Source organism: Camelus ferus, chromosome 4, assembly GCF_009834535.1.
Source record: "Camelus ferus isolate YT-003-E chromosome 4, BCGSAC_Cfer_1.0, whole genome shotgun sequence".
In the NCBI taxonomy this organism is placed as follows: Eukaryota; Metazoa; Chordata; class Mammalia; order Artiodactyla; family Camelidae; genus Camelus; species Camelus ferus.
The window spans coordinates 10,312,778-10,330,387 of NC_045699.1; the positions used below are offsets into that span (position 1 = coordinate 10,312,778).

At 38.6% G+C, this 17,610-nt stretch overlaps 1 protein-coding gene across 1 annotated transcript in view; it reads left to right on the forward strand.

Annotated features, from left to right (window-relative positions):
* The first annotated feature begins 1,959 nt into the window (after nucleotides 1–1,959).
* Nucleotides 1,960–17,610, forward strand: part of UBAP2 (ubiquitin associated protein 2) — a 95,496-nt gene continuing 79,845 nt past the window's right edge. Inside the window, exon 1 of the mRNA XM_032477561.1 lies at nucleotides 1,960–2,118. The gene's annotated coding sequence lies outside the window, so the exon portion shown is untranslated. The remainder of the gene's footprint in view (nucleotides 2,119–17,610) is intronic.

Here is a 17,610-nt window from a genome sequence, read left to right on the forward strand (position 1 = left end):
TACTTGGCATAAAAAGACAGATGTTTTTAAAAATAATAAAAAGAGGAAATCGAGGCCTGGAGATGTAACATAGTTTATCCAAGCCAACACATGGTCTCTGGTCTCTCTTTTTTCTTCTTTTCTTTTTTGTGTGTAGTGGGGGTCTCTCTTAAAGTAATCTTTAATTAAAACATCAATACCTTCTCCATGTAGAAAATTAAAACAATATAGATTAGATTACAGTCCTTTTTGACTAGCACCAATCATAAACCCTCTTTCCCACTCTGCAGACAGCTGCTATCAGGTTTGTATATATCCTTTCAGAAGTGTTTTCCTGTGCTTTTTCCAGTAGATCTTTGCCTCTCAAGGGTGGTTTTTATCTTTGACTCTCCCAGGCATTTCTATAGAGTAGGAATACAAAAAGGAGGAAGACTGTACTGACCAGAAACAATCCTAGCTCACTGTCTAAAGAGATAAGATACATCTACACATGAATGGTCATGATAAGTTCTATTTGTTAAAGGCAGAATCTGAGCATTCTTTGATCAATTCAGATGAATGACAAAGGCTTCCCTCGAACTGAGCAGGATGTTAAGGTTTCAACGGAAATTGAATTAAATTACCTTCAATTGAAATTAAATTACCTACCTTTAGTCTAGTAGTAACTAGCAAGTTAGTAATTAGTATAGTGGTCTACCCCAAAGTCAGTATATGCTAACTCCCTGCTCACCTTTACTTAAACCTGATCTGCCAAAGGGGACATACAGGGCGTGAAAATAATTACTAATATGTATTGAGGGTTTATTCTATGCCAAATTGGTACTTTACGTAATCTCATTTAATTTCACAACCTGGTTAAGCGGTGTTATCGCCAAGGAAAGCGCGAATGAAGTAAGGCCTGCTGGACTCCAAAGTCCGTGTATCTAACCAGCCTTAGATACTGCCTTTGAGGCACAAATAAGAAGTAAGAAAATACGTTAAACTCTAATACTATGCTACAATTATAAACCATTATCTCCTTTAAGCGTAATTCTTGGAGTTAAAACAGGTGAGGTCATTTTAAGACGCGGGTTATTCATTGCTTGGAAATGGAAAATTTGGTTTGGGTCGCTCCAGCCAGGAAACAACTGAACCTCCCCAACCTCTTCTTCAGGCTTAAAACTGGGACAATCCCTGCCTCAAGGGTTGATTTACTAAAAGTGGTTGTATAAATGACTGACAGTAAACTTTCAATAGATGATAGTCTTTTCAGGGAGAAGGGGCTTGGGAATGCAGAACTCGAGCCGGCATTTACAAGACAAGCCGCCAGGGCCTCCAGCCCCGTGGAGGTTCTTTTGCAGCCAGCTGGGTGCAGCGGCTACCTCGGCTGGCCGTTGGCGTTTTCCCGCGCAGGGGGCGGGGCGGAGCGCGAGCCCGGGAACGTGTTAGTAGAACCCCACTCCGGGTCGGGACTACATCTCCCAGCGGAAGCCACGCTCAGGCACCTGGCAGGCGGACGCCGACTGGTAAAAGTCTCAGACGCTAGCCCTGTTTGCTTTCCCTCTCAGCTTTTCCTCGACTGAAGTCACAGCTGCACCGTCTACGAACCCACGAGGGAAAGGATGTGGTGGTGGGTGCCTTTGCTGTGCAGCAGGTTGGGAGTCGTAGTCTTCACAAAACGTGTGGGAGGCTTGGGTTGCCCAGAGTGGTTGGACCACGTCACATGATGAGGAGAAGGCGGCCGCAGGGGAGTGACCTGTGGTTCCCTGTGAGGTCATCACAGCGCGCCAGCGAGCTGCACTTGTCGGCGTCCTGGAGGCGGTGGGTAGTACGTCCCTTATAACTCCGAGTAGAAGTTCCAGAAACTTGTTTGCGCCGTCCGCGTGCCTTCCCCCGCCATGGCGCTGTTGGCCTCGCCCGGTGGGCGTGGTGGTGGCGGTGGGGTAGCTGGAGGAAGCGACGCGCTCCGTGGGCGGGCTCAAGAGCCGCGCGCCAGCGACGTGTGGTGGCTCCTCCTTCGCCGTGACGCCGAGGTCACGTGACGGGCCCGGCCGCCTCTGCCGCCGCCGCCGCTTTGTAAGAGGCACATTGGCAGGTAACGAGCGGCGGCGGCGGCGGCGGCGGCGGCGGCGGGTCCCGAGTCCAGCGAGAGCAGCAGCGGTAATTGGCACCCTGTCTCTCCTTCCCCGTTCCAGGTCCCTGAGCGCTGCAGCTTGCGCTTTGTATTCCTGGGTTCAGCTCTTATTTCTTCCAGCCCCCTTCATACTGCCCCAGCGCCCACCCGTGAGATCGGGCCGAGCTTCCCTCACCGGCTTCTTGCGTCCTCAGTTTGCCCAGGCCTGGGTGCCGACCTTCCTCTTCCCCGTGGGTTGTCCTGTGCTCCTTCCTGCCTACGCTGAATCTAGTCGGCCGGGCCCCACCCAGCCCCAGGGGGCGCCTTCCCCTCCCCCCTTCGGGTTTCTGCCCTGGAGGGTGTGGTTTTCTTTCCCACCGTTGTCCCTCCCTGCCTGTCCGCTCCAGCACCCGCGCCACGCTGTCGCTGACCACCTTTCCGCCTCCACGCTTGTCGCTAGCTAGTCCTGGGACTGGACGTCTCAGAGCCCAACTTCTGCGCTCTCTTTCCCGACTACCCGGAGGCACAGTTCAGTTCTACTTCTCCTTTTCGTTCTGGAAGGCTTTGGTGTCAGACACTCGGGACTCAGTTTTTCTCCTCAGTCCCGGTTCCTGTAGTCTGGCTGTGTCACAGTTCTTTTCTTTAGTGTAGGTTTGAGAGGGCTTTGTAAACTAAGGAGCTCAGTTTCATAATACTATTCAAAATGTTATTTTTTCATTGGTGCATTGCATCTTAATTTACTTTGCCGCTGAATCACTTTCCCACTTGGCTTTTCCATCTTTTCCCTTGGGTTTTCCATCTAATTAGTTGTCCAGGCATCTTAAGTGCCACCACTGGTCTCCACTTGTATTCCATCATCATTCCTGTTATTTCTTGTTTGACGTAATCCTGTAGTTTACTACCACCTCTGTTGGATATTGTTTATACTTGTATCCAAGGTATCTCTACCAGTATTTAGACTTACTGTCTTTCTTCAGCACATTTGTGTCCTAACAACTGAGAGCTTTTTAAGGTCTCCATAAGGTACTCAAAGATAATCTTTTATTTGAAAGACATATAACTCACTTTGTGGGTGAACCCATTTATTTTATATTTTCTCTTTGATAATGATAGTACTTTTTAAGCCAAGGGGTATGTGAGTAGTTAGTGTGTTCGTTAATTTTCACCATGAATTTGTACATTCCTAATTTTTTAGTGTCTGTCTAGTAAAAGTGGAAGGAAGGTGAATATAATACCTAAGCTCTCCTATGTCATAGAGATTGGGTGACCCTGTTGAGATTGGTGTCTGTCTGTCTCAGGAAAGGGAATAAATTCCACTCTCTGAAGATTGTAGGAACTCCCAGTCCGCTAGCATCTTTTCCCCTTCTGCAGAGCCCCTGGGCTAGGGCTCTCCTCCCAGTGCTGTGAAGCCTTAGGGTGAAGTGATTAGTTTGCCCCACACTACTCTTCTGCTTCCCTCCAATGTATTCCTCCTGATTTTTCCTCCTTAAGGCTAGTCCACATATGTGGTGAGATTTTTCCCCCCACCCCTGTCCTGCTTGTTTCCCACAGCTCTGTCATTTCCCCTGTTTGTTTCCTTGTTTCTGACCTTCAATAATTACGAAAACGATTCAGAGAAGGGAGGTTTTTTTATGATTGAAATATGGCTGGAAATGGTGGTATGGGAATGAGGCCATGGGAAAGGGTTGTGGTAATTGCCCCTCCTGCCTATTTCCTGCTGCTCTGGTTTCCTCTGGCCCCTCTTTAAATGTGGGCTGGACCAGCAGTAGTCATATGGAGCTGCCTTTAGAGCAAGGCTGGAACAACAATAATACCTCTGCTTCCCTTTCCTGGTAACTGGTGCAGCCTGTGTAGTGCTCACCAGGAGTGTCTCTTGGTATTAACCTGAGTGACTTTTATTGTTTGGGGAGAAATGGTAGGAGAACATGAAGAATGGGTTTATTTCAGTATGCGCTGTGTTTTGATGGGAACTGGTCGCTGTCCCTTAAATATAGAAAGTATAAACCAGTCTTGAAGGTTTGAACTGATCTGGAGTGAAGCCTTTACTTTTGAAGTGTTTTCCTTTTTCTTTCTTGGGGCAGGTAATTAGGTTTATTTTTATTTATTTTTGGGGAAGGTACAATCTGCAGTACATGTGTGCATGCTAAGCATGCACTCTACCACTTGAGCTGTACCTTCCCCCCAAGTCCTTTTTTTAAAATGATGGTTTACTGTTAAGATTTTGTAGTTGTTGTTAGAAGACACTTTATGGGGAGAGTGGTGTAAGTGTATTATAAAGGACATGCCTGCACAAAAGACTTGAAAAGTTCTTTACTCTTAAATGTATCTTATTTCAGGAGAAATGAGTGTGAGGCAACCTGTAGGTCAGCAAATATCAATTAGCTGTTAGTTGTTAATTTGAATATTATGGAGTGTCTTTTAAACTGAATTTTATGGCACCTGTGGTGTTGACTGGTGAGATGGTGGATCTCTGATAGATCTTAGAAGCACCTGTTTTCTCTTTTTTTTCCCCTAAAAGGAGAGCGGAGTTGTAACTTGAAGTAAGGCAAAGAGAGGGAAGACTTAGAGGGAATGTCAACTGTAGTAGGTTTTTGAAATATTTTCCACCCAGCTATCAAGTAAGTATTTAGGAATGGAATCCTTTTTTTCTTTATTAAATTCCAGAACCAAATTAATCAGGTTTGTTTTGACAATTATAATGCAAACTGTTTGTTCTGAAATTTTCTTTTTTTTTGAGTTTTCTTGACAGTGTTTCTCTTAAAGATGCTACATGTCCTGTACTTTTTAAAGAAAGTAAATTATTTTAGTTTTGTTATTTCTTGGCCTAGGTTTTGAAGAACAAGTTTGTGAATCTCTGGATGAAAGTATTACAGTGTATTACAGTGAGTTTCAGTTTTCAGATAACTCATTTTCATACTGAAGTTAAGAGCGCAACTGGAACCCAGTTCACTATTTGGGATTAATTTATGAAATGGGACTTGGACTAAAGAGTAGGTATTTCACTTAAGACAAGGCAGTACTCTACTTTTAAAGGTTGTTAGGAATATGTTGCTTGTTTTTGTTCATTTGGAGCTCTAAAAATGATAGAACATACATTCGATTGGGTCTGAAACCTAAAAATTTTATTATGAGAGTATTTTCAGAGATTTATAGAGAAAATTTCATTTGGATTTAGACCTATTGCTGTAACTTTGTTTTTTGCTATTAGTGTTGTGTAACTGTTAACTTGTTCTTAAGATGTCACGTAGGAATTTACTCATTTAAAGTTGTACTGTACATACACAACCCTATAAAACTTTAGTCCTTTACTATGTACTCAGATATTACATGTCTCAAATCTTCTCATCAAATCAGTTCTAGATGTTATACCAGTGAAGACTTTTGGAAGCGCAGAGTTGGTTCTTACTAATGATGGCTTTCTCCCTCTCTGCCTTCTTTAATTCTCACTACTTTCTCTCTCCTTTTTTGTGTTTTCCTCTTACCTCTTTTTGTCTTGTTTTCTCTCATCTCTTTTATTTTTTTTGCCTTCTGTTCCTTCACCCCCATACAAAAACACTCTCAACACTCCGTCTCAACAGAAGAGGCTGTATTCCTTCTGACTCTGTCCCTATAACATGCTGCTTCCAAGCAAGCAGATGAAAACCTGAAATACTTCTGCAATCTCATGGGCTTGGGAGAGGTGTATGGTGCTACCTGTACAGTGTGTGTCTACTCAGCTGGAATGTGTGCTCTTTGAAGGGTGGGGTTTTTCCATTTGATAATAATGTTTGGCATTGTTAGATTAACTAAGTAAGTTTAACTGAAATAAGGTCTAGGAAAAAGACTGGCTTTAGGATTGATTGACAAGCCTAATTTTAAATTGTTTTCTAGACCAAACCAATCCCTCCTTTTTTTTTTTTTTTTCAAATTAATTTACAAATTTCCATTTTAATGTTTTTGGTCAGATTGGCTGGTACTATTTTGCTTAAGAAAATAACATTTTAGAAAATTTGAAAAGAATAATGACTTACCAGGGTTTAACATTTTAGTATAAATCCTTTTTTCTTTACATAATTTATACTTTTTAAGAAGTGAGCTAATACTTTGCATACTTGATTTTTATAAAAATATAAAATACATATCAAAAGAGGTATATGAGGTAGAAAAACACATGGAGAGTTTTCAAAAACAAGAATAAAATGGCAACCAAGAAATGGAACATTAATGCTACATAAGACCCCTTGTGTCTTCATCCTCCCAAGACGTTACTTTTTCTCTTTCCCAGAGGTTACCACTACCCTACATTTTGAGCTTACTATTTTTTATAATAATTTTTGCTCGATATACATCCATAGACAATATATAGTTCAGCATTGCCCATTTTCAGTCTTGAGCTAAATGGAATTGTATGAGTCTCCTGATAGTTCTTTTACATCTTTTAAATTGATTCTTATAGCTATCAGTTATTTTCAGTAGTATGGTATTCCATTGTAAGAATATGCCACATCTTATTCTGTTGTGATGTTTGTCTCATTTTCAGTTTTTTTATGCTTACGAATTACACTCTTTGTGGACATTTGCATCCTCCCCCCAAAAAACAAACTGATTTCCCAAGACTACATACAACTGGGAGTGGAATTTTTGGGTTGTGTGTAGGGTATGTGTAACTTTACTAGGTACCTATTTTCCGTGATGTACAGTTGTTCTTATTAGGTTGTTCATTTGAACCACAGAACACAGAAAATTGGCTTTTTTCTCAATTCTCTTGAGGATGTTCCACAGCTATCATTCTAGAAACCTAGGGAAGGATTTAGTTCATACATCCAATGGATACCTTAGACATTGGAACTTAATTCTCAAGACTAAATGAATGGGTAAGAGTTCCACATCCTTGCTAACATTGATATTGCTTTAATTTTTAGTTGTAGCCAATTCTAGTGGGATGTTTTAGATACATCTTTTATGAATAACACACAGCTGGATTTTGCTTTGTTAATACAACTTGCCAACTTCTCTTTTTCACTGGAGCGTGGAGACAGTTAATGTTTATGGTAATTATGGATGTTTTGGATTTATTTCTGCCGTCACAGTCTTATACTTGCCTGATCTTTGTTTTTCTGTCCCTTTTGCAGTTTTGATTTTTTTTTCTGTTTGGGTTTCTCCAACTTTCTAATGTAAGATTTAAAAAATCTATAAAAGCTCTAAAGAGTATACCTTTATGTATACCTTCAGGTATACCTTTGATGTAGAGTTACTACTTAATATTTTGCCACATTGACTTTTTTCTGCATGTGCTACACACATTATCTTTTGAGGCTAAATTATTTGAAAGTAAAATGCAAACGTCTTGTCATTTTTGCCTAAATATTTTCTTAGCAAGTGTCTCTTTACAATAAAAAAACTCTCTTACATAGAACCACAATAACATCACACCTAGGAAAGTGAGTACTTACTTAATAATATATAATATATAATATCATAAATACCTGATATAAAACCGCACTCAGGTTTTCTCAGTTGTTCACAAAATGTCTTTTATAACCTCCCTGTTCTACCGAGGTTTCTGATTTACACTAGGTATTGCCACTGAAGTACACTACTAAGTGATAATCCATTTCTTTTTTAAATTACTCTTTTTTTTAAATCAACTATGGTTCATTTACAGTGTTGTGGATCATCCATTTCTTGAGTATCTTCTCAGTTCAGATGTAATTGCAGTCAGATCATCTTTTAAGCAAGGGTAACTACTGATACTACTTAGTTCCCGTGATTCTTGCCAATGCTAAGTAAATTGCAATTTATTGTAGAATAAGTGTAACTTTCTCCCACTGTTGAAAAGACTAAAGATGTTCTTTGTATCATGTTGCTCCTTTGTAGACCCAAAGTTTTGAAACACTGATAAAAGTTTCAATTGATGTATAAGAATGAAGCCAAACTATTTTATTAATAAAAACTTCAGATAGTATATTCTCATGACATTTTATTTCTCTGAAATGCCCAAAATGTAGGTTAATCCAGATTAGGTCTGAGTGATAGTTTTTTGTTGTCATTAATGATATATGCTGTTATACAGGTGTTCACTTGAACAAAGATGTATTGTTTTTATTTGTTAGCAATTGTTAGGTGCTAGAGATACAGAGGAATGATGCACTGTCCCTGTTCTCTGGGTGCTTACATTCTAGTGGGAATACAGACACAGTGCAGTTGGGAGTGACGGCAAAAAGCACTGTCAGTTGAGTTCAGGTATTGGGCAAGGCTTCCTTGAGCAAGTGGGAGTCAAGCCTTACTTTTCCTGGGTTCTTCCTACAGGATCAATTATGGCCAAATTCCTGAAGTTATAATTATTTCTTTTGTTAAAACACTTAGAATTTTATGTTCATAATTCAGTTTTATTGGAATTGGCTGTTATTTTAATTACCATGTTATTGTAACTTTTGTTTGGCCTTGATTTGGTAGTTTATTATAGCAGCTAGTAAAAGAGAAAGTTATTCTTTTGAGGGGGGGTTATTAGGTTTATTTACTTATTCTTAGAGGAGGTACTGTGGATTGAACCCAGGACCTAATGCATGCTAAGCGTGTGCTCTACCACTTGAGCTATACCCTCCCCCTAGTTATTGTTAGTCATATTAAACATTTTCTGTGGGTTAATTTTTCATAGTAACTTATTGAATGTCTCAATTTTCTTCTCTCCAACCAAGATCTCACTTTATTTTGATGAGAAATATAATGATTATAATATAGTTGGGGGGATAATAACAATTACTTGGGGAGGTGGTATGGCTTAATGGTAGAGTGGATGCTTAATATGCACAGGGTCCTGGGTTCAATCCCTAGTACCTCCATTAAATAAATAAAGAAACAAACATTATCTGCACCCCCCCACCCCCCCACCCCCAACAACAACAGCAACTACTTGGTGAAATGTTTCTTTGAATTGCTGGAGACCAGATGACCTCCTAAAAAAAAAATCCTTATCTTTAGTACTTCAGCTTATCTAGTACCTTTTTATTTCTTGTGATTTTAAGTGATAAGGTAATGGTGAAAACCCCCTGTATATTAAAGAACAATCCAGGTGATGGTAACAGGGATAAAAACCTTGTTAGCTAAAATAGGCCATTTACTATCACAGAAGAGCTTTTTTTTTTTTTTTTTAAGACAGTTTGAGCTGTTTAATTGTTCTAATGCTTATCTCACGTTATCAAAAGATCCCAGCTGTAATGGATTGTAGCTAGCATACCATGAACCAGATTATATACTCTGACAGTCTAGCCATCTGTGGGACAGAGATGACCAGTGTCACAAAGGATTTTGTTGAAGTGACAGTTGGCCTGTGGTAATAGTAGTTCAGCTTTGTAAATCCTAAAAATCATTGGGTAGTATACTTAAAAAGTGAGTTTTTTACTTTATGGTGTGCCTCAGTAAAGTTATTTGAATTGTTTGCATAAGTCAACAATATTTTGAAATAAACAGAACCAAAAGGAAAAAAGTGGTCTGTATACATTAATCCTATAGTTACCACCATTTATGGTAGCTCTTAAGATCTGGGCTAAGCATTTGAGGTACATTATCTTGTTGCTGCTCCTCGCAGGCTTGAGAAAGAGTCAAGTGGTCAGTGTTACTTGATCTGGTAATGTGTGGAATCCAGGTCTGTGTGACTTCCAAACCTGTGCTCCTAGTCCTAATACTGTACTACTTTACCTGCCTGAAATGCTGCTGTCTGGTAATACAGCCAACTGCTAGCTAATAAGTCAAACAGTGTCCACATTTGTGGTGCATAAGCCTGGGGTTTTGCACCAGATGAGGAAAAAGGATGGATATGCAGATGGGGCCCTTGAACTTCTGTGTCTGGTTCCACTAGACCCATTTCACCTTTATCTGTTTAATGTGTTAAGGTTTAGTCACAGTTTTGGCTGGACTTGAATTTTTTGTGATTTGGAAGAAGACACACCTGCCTTTGGTTCAGTTTTTCATTCAGATTTTACTAGCTGTTCTAATCAACATGGTGAGTGGGCCTCTAAGCCCTCTACCAATTTGTATGCATCTTATGAGGAAGGCACACGGCACTGAGAAGTGGCAGTGGATAGCACACCATAAGAAGGGAGAGAGAGGAAGGCTGTAAAATTACACTTGAAAACTCAACCTGCTGTTAAATAGGGCCGTTTAGTACATTGTTAAGTGACCCTGAAACAACAGGAGTTTTTAAGGACATCAAATAAAGAGTAATTGCTGTTTATATTGAAGAACAGAAAATGAGAAAATGGAAGTATGTTCATTCAGTATGCTGTTGGGAAAACATACCTTTGGAAGGTGGAGGTGAAAAAAGCACGTGCAGTTTGGGAGAAGGGCAAGGCCAGTTTGATCAAAGTGCAGGGATCAGAAAGGAATAAAGACCTTGTATATATTTGTGGTGGTTGGTGGGTTGTGAACAGAAATTGGTGGATTTTAGCAATATTCTAGAAGATTCAGTAGGCCTCTTGAGCATCAGTTTCATAATCAAGTACTGGACAAGGGTTACCTAACATTTCTTAGAAGACTAAGGGGCTTTAAGTACGTATGACCCATAGTTCAGGTACCTTATAGTAAGTTGATGGCAGGGAGAATGTAAAGGAAGGCATGGATAGAAAGCCTTAAATCCTTTATTACTTAAATGGGAGTAGGAGGAAGAAATGGTGGCATTAAGAAAAATGACTTTAAGGTTTTCAGCTTCGGAACACTTGAAAAAGGGTATTGGTTACTTGGGAAATTTTGGAGATCTTCAAATGAGGTGGTTTTGGATGAATTCCATTGTAGATGTAACTACCTAATAGGCAGTTACATGTGGGCCAAATCTCTGGAGAGACATAAAGTCTTTAGCTTTTGCTTTGAAGTTGGAGGTAATTATTGATGCCAATAGAGCATAAAATTTCTCTGGGAAGAGAGAACGTGCTCAAGAATTGAACTGTTTTATATTTTCAGGGGTGGGAGAAAGATGGGATGCTGCTGAGGATTTGAGAACAAAAGAGAGCTAAGATGGTGTAGTGTCTGAGAAGCCAAGGGAAAAAGTTATGAAATGTGTTGTATGCCAGAGATGGATGAAAGAATGAGAACAAAAAAGATTTGACAGTTAGGAGGAGGTCATTGGTGACATGAGGAGTAGCATTTTTGCTGTTGTTAGAGTGATAGGGTGGTGGCAACCAGACTGAAAGTTAAGGACATGTTTAGTGAGGAAATGGAGCCAAGTGAGTGTATTCTTTTTGAGAAATGCAGCTTAAGTAGTCATTGCTTACAAGATGGAACATGCAGTTTCCAAGAGTAGTTGGAAGGTAATTTTTCTAAGCCTTTGTTTTTGAAATTAATCTGGAGGTAGAGAATAGTTGAACAGGTTTTTATACACTTGTGAGAAGGAAAAGGATATATGGAATATTTTCTCAATGTAGTGGTAGAAGTCCTTCTTAAGGAATTTTAGGTTTGTTATTTGAGTGAAAATTGAGCCTGGTGCGCAAGTGACAGGTGTGTTAACATTTAAGTGGATTGCGTGAATATGTTTTGAGAGAGAGATTCTTCAGGTAACTGATATTTTTTTAAAATTGCTTTTGGCATGAGTGGAGCAATAATGGTGCCATTAGAATAAAACAAATATGCCTTAAATAAAAACCCAAAACAACTCAAGACTTTATATCCTGAATTTATGAGGAAAGTTGAAAAACTGTAATGAAAAGCTGTGCGTCTAAAATACTTTAAAAAAAATCAGTATTTATAGTTTTGATTTATGATAATATAGCTGCCTTGGAATAGCTTAATAATGGATATACTGAACCTTTATAAATCAGTTGTGAAATATTTGTGTATTTGTAACAGTTGAGTGCCAAATGTTTAAATGGCTTGTGCAGAGATGTAAAAATTGAGAATAACTTGAGGGGAGAGGGTATCGCTCAAGTGGTAGAGTGCATGCTTAGCATGCGCAAGGTCCTGGGTTCAATCCCCAGTGCCCCCTCTAGAAATAAAATAAAATTTAAAAAAGTGAAAATACCTTGAAATATTTTAAATTGTATCTTCAGTAAGAATGGAAGATTTGTAATACAATGTAAATCAACTAATCTTTGATTGAAAAAATTTTAAAAATTGAAGATTTTTGAAGTTTTGTCTGTTGTGAAAGTATGGTTGGGATTTAATCACTTTTAGCAGTAATACCCAGTTTACTATATGAGTGTGGTTAGCAAAGATGCCATTTTATCCAAAAATCAAAACGATAAATTAATGTGAAATAATGGCTTAAAACTGTCAAGTGATTATGAGTTGAACTAGGTAATGTTTTGAGTGTTGTTGAGTAGGTGTATTTCTTGAAGTTCTTTTCACACCTTGGAGTTTGTAGATTTTCCTGTGTTGAGTATTGTTACGGCTTTTCTGTGCTTGAAAATAAGAAGCAAGAGTTAAACTGACATTATAGTTTAAGGTAAGTTTTGGCTTAGAGTATCGAGAATTGAAGATTCTTGCTTTTTTTTTTTTTAATTCAAGTGTAGTCAGTTTACAATGTTCTGTCAGTTTCTGGTGCACAGCATAGTGATTCAGTCATGCATATTTATACAGATATTTCTTTTCATTTTCTTTTTCATTGTAAGTTATTAAAAGATATTGAATATAGTTTCCTGTGCTTTGCAGAATAAACTTGTCATTTACTTGTTTTATATATAGTAGTTGGTATCTGCAAATCTCAAACTCTCAATTTACCCCTTCCCACCCCTTTTCCCCGCTGGAAACCTTAAATTTGTTTTCTGTCTGTGAGTCGATTCTTGATCTTTGTGACTGATTGTGGTCAATATGACTTGACTAAAAAGAAAGATCTGGTTTATTGAACTTATATCTTTAAGGATGGTGAGGTAGATTAACCTATAGATTGACACCTTCTTTCCCCTTTCTTACGGTCTCAAGAAGAGGAAATAACCCAAAGGGAGAAAGAAGGCAGTCTCCCTGCTTATTCCTTTCCCTATGAAGACCTCAGGACAGAGCAACTAGTGAGAAGTTAACATTGCTCTCATAGATGTTGAACTGGAGTGTGGGGACAGAATGGGAGTGAGAGTGTGAAGGCAAAAAGTTTACAAAAATATGTCTCAGTCTTTATCACAAAGACTGTTGTTGGCATTACATCTATCCTATTCTAATGACTCTTTGAGACTTTACTTGATTGTCTCCAGAGGATAGGTGGAGATAAATAGAGCTGAACATGGTTTGGGAAGGGCCAGGTCAAACTAGGGTTAGAAATAGGAGAATTTGAGATGGGAACATTCAGTTGGCAGTTTATTACTGCTTTTTGTTAAGGCCCTGGAAATAGGCCTTCTTTTTTCTTTTCTTTTTTTTTTTTTCTTTTTTGCATGCCTGATATAATGCATGCTAGTATTAATGGATGCTTACAGGTGGGTAAGGTTGTCTTTTAATCACTCAAGCTGGCATAGAACAACCTGCTGAAAATCAAGGAACATTTGAGGGCTTACTCTGTATAAGGCTTGGGTGGAAAGTGTCCCCTCCTCAAAAAAAAAAAAAAAAAAAAAAGGACGGTGAATCAGGGATTAAAAACAACACAGATTTAAAAAATAAATGACAAGGAAACAGCTTGAAAGATTGTATTGTCCTTGGTTCAGAAATTCTTTTTGGAAAGTGGCCGTACTATGCTGCCCAGAAGTTGTGCAGATACATAAATGCTGCCACTTTTGAGAAAGAGGCCAAGGACAAAAAGGATGATGATAACAATGAATTTATTTAGAAAAGCAAGTTCCTAGGTATGTCCTGGGGTTAGAAGGTTCAGGCTAGTTTCCCACATTACCCATCACATGGTTAAAATAACTGATGTAGAATCAGAAAAGTATGCAGTTCATTGGTTCATTGTACTGTACGTGCCAAGAAGAGAAGTATTGCATTTTAGAAGGCAGTTATATCCAAAAAGCTTGGAACCAAAACCATTTTGGCTCCTAAAGAATTGTCTTTCACATTCCCATAATATACCCCATTTCTCAGCTGAACAGTATAATTGAGGTGCTCTAATTATAATGTTACCTTTCTTTTACGTAGTAGTTGATATGTTAATGTTCTGTGATAAAAGCATAATACAGTCATTTCTCATGGATCACAGTGATGCAAAACAAATAGAAAACTGGAAGGCTATTCACTAGATGATTAACAGTAGTGATTTTGGGATACTGGAATGATAGGTGGTGGTTTTATTTTCTTGCACTTTTTAGCATTTTTTGGAACTTGTATGACTGTATGACTATTATGGGTAAAATAATAAAGGTGAAATTATGCTTTTTGCAGCTTTTTCATCTTTCAGTTTGAACCAACAAGGGCAAAATTTTCATCTAAGGTTCTTTGAGGGCAGTGATTTTCAAACTTCTTTGTGCATCAAGTCTTGTTTAAACATCATTTCTGATTCAGTAAGTCTGGGGTGACCTTCAGAATTTGCATTTGTGACAAGTTCACAGGTGATGCTGATGCTGCTGGTCCAGGCACCATACTTTGAGAACCTCTGTTCCAGAGTAGTGGTTTGACGTCCTGGCTGCACATTAGAAATCTGGAGAACTTTTTTTTTCCCTTCAATTTATTTATTTTTGGGGGCAGAGGGCAATAATTAGGTTTATTTATTTATTTTTGGAGGAGGTTCTGGGGGTTGAACCCAGGACCTCCTACATGCTAAGTATGTGCTCTGCCTCTTGAGCTATACCCTCCTGTCCTTTTTTAAATTGAGATATAATTCATATACCATAAAATACAGCCTTTTAAATTATGTGCTTCATTGGTTTCTAGTATATTCACAAGGTTGTGCAAACATCAATTCTTGTAGAACATTTTCATAACCTCAAAAAGAAACCCTCTATACCCATTAGCAATCACTGCCCGTTCTCTCCTGCTCCCATCCCCTGGCAGCCACTAATCTACTGTCTATCTCTGGATTTGCCTATTCTGGACATTACATATAAATGGAATAATATAGTTTACATATGTGGCTTTTTATGACTGGCTTCTTTTGCTTAGCATCGTGTTTTCAAGGTTCACCCATGTTGTAGTTTTGATACAAACTTTATTATTTTTAGTACTTGAATAATGCAAATAGTACTTCATTCTATGGTTATACCACATTTGTTTATTCATAAATCAGTTGATGGGAATTTAGGTTGTTTCTACTTCTTGGCTGTTATGAGTAGTGCTGTTATGAACGTCCCATGTGCACATTTCTGGGTGAATATGTGTTTTCCTAGGAGTGGAATTACCTGGTCATATGGTAACTCTGTTTAACTTTTTAGGAACTGCTTGGAGAACTTTTGAAAGAAATACTGATGTCTGGGTCCTACTTATCCTGATTTTAATGGAACTTGGTTTCATTTTTTGGAAGTTGCCCAGGTGATTGTACTACACAACCAAGGGTGGTGATGGATGCTGAGCCATTATTCCAGAGTCTGAAGCTTTGTTTGATAATGAGAAATTCCTGATGCTTCAGGAAATTGCATCACTGTTCACATTTGGCCATGGATAGAAAGACACATTTAGCTGAGTAAGCTGACAAACCTGAGTTGACTTTCTACTGTTTTCTTGGATTAGTGGTTTTTCTGGGCTCCTCCTTAACTTGTTTTACCATTCTGTTCGTTCCTTAGGCCCACTGTGCAACCACTGGATCAGAACATGGCAGGAGATAATAACATAGTTACCTAGTAATTGCTTTTTTTAAAAATTGAAGTATAGTCATTTACAATGTGTTAATTTCTGGTGTACAGCATAATGTCCCAGTCATAATATATATACATATATTTGTTTTCATATTTTTTCATTAAAGGTTATTACAAGTTATTGAATATAGTTCCCTGTGCTATACAGTAGAAATTTTGTTTTTTATTTATTTTTATAAATTGTAGTTAATATTTGCAAATCTTGAACTCCCAAATTTATCCCTTCCTGCCCTCTTTCTCCCGGTAACCATAAGATTGTTTACTATGTCTGCAAGTCTGTTTCTGTTTTGTAGATGAGTTCATTAGTGTCTTCTTTCTTTTTTTAGATTCCACATATGAGTGATATCATATGGTATTTTTCTCTTTCTGGCTTACCCTTTTTTTTTGAAGTATAGTTGCTTTACAGTATTGTTAGTTTCAGGTGTATAGCACAGTGATTCAGTATTTTTGCAGATTATATCTCATTATAGGTTATTAGAAGATAGTGGATATACAGTAGTAACTCCTTGTTGCCAGAGCCTGTGAGGAACTTAGAAGGTTTCAGAAGTGGAGGTTGAAAGCGGAAAGCAGACACTTTAGATGGGTCACTGTATATGGGGTGGGTATAAATTCTGAGGGAGCAAGACCAGAGAATAAATACATAGGAAGGTGAACAGAATCTAATATAAATAGAGCAAGAAAAAACATGAGAGTGTGTGTAAATGTCTGTGTTTATCAAGAACTATTGCTGGGTTTGTGGGAAAGCCATTAATATTATATTCTGGTATATGGATGATTTATAGAAATTCTGTTTTAATCTGGTTAGTCTTAAGTTTTTTTTTTTTTAATTAAAAAACTTTTTCAATTAAAAAACCAGAGCCTTTACTAGTTTTTGTCTATGGTGTAATAACCCTCTACTGAAGATAACGTCTTGGTATTTTGAGGGGAGTGCTTGTTTGGATGCAATCTAAATAAAAAGTACTGTATTCTTTCAACTTTATAGGTCTTTGAAATGCTATATAGTTGAGGTACTCCTCTCCCCCGCTCTTTTTTTTTTTTTTTTTTTTTTTTGAGAGACAGGGCTCTTAGAAGAAGGGTTAAAACTGGTCATGAATAATGAGGGACTTTTCAAGGGATAGGAGGGCAAAGAATGATAAGGTAGCTGCTGAACTAGGGTCTTGGGTAAAAGACAGGGTTTAGAGCCAAGAAATGAGCAGTGTGGAAATGGGACAGATGTATGGAAGCAGCTATAGGCAATTAAATATTTTTTCTCCCCTGACTTTAGGTAGTCTGAAAGGGAAATACTATATATACCAAATAATTTTTGCTCTCCTGTAATGTTCAGGGGTTCACTAGCACTCATCTTTTCCGCAGGCAGATTATATGTACAGAATAGCAGATAACGTCAGCCAAGCCTGGATGTAGGGGAGTTAACCTTGTCCACCAACTGCTTGAGGCCTGACCCTGCCCTCAGCAGCTGTGGAGAATAGAAATATCAGCTTGGTCAGCTCCTGGCATGCAGGACACAGCAGTTCAGCTGCATGGAATTGGGTCTCACACTAGAGTTCCTTAGCATCGTAGCTGCCTTACTCTCTCCTGAGTTGGGGGTGTAGACTTCCTCTTGCTGGCTGCTTTGGACCTCCCCAATCAGTTGAGGTTCTTAATGTAAAACCAGTCTTGTTCTCTGCTGGAATGAATAAATGGATTTCCTCTGCAGAAAAAGGTTGAGAATAGTGGGTGTTTTCTTTTAGAAAAAGTAAGAGCACATATTGGAAACTAACTGGTAACAAAATGTTACAGTAGAGCCAAGGGAGCACCAATGGGTATCTGAAAGACTGGGAAGCTAGATGAGATTCTGACCCAGAACCAGATATTTTGCATGAGGTGTGA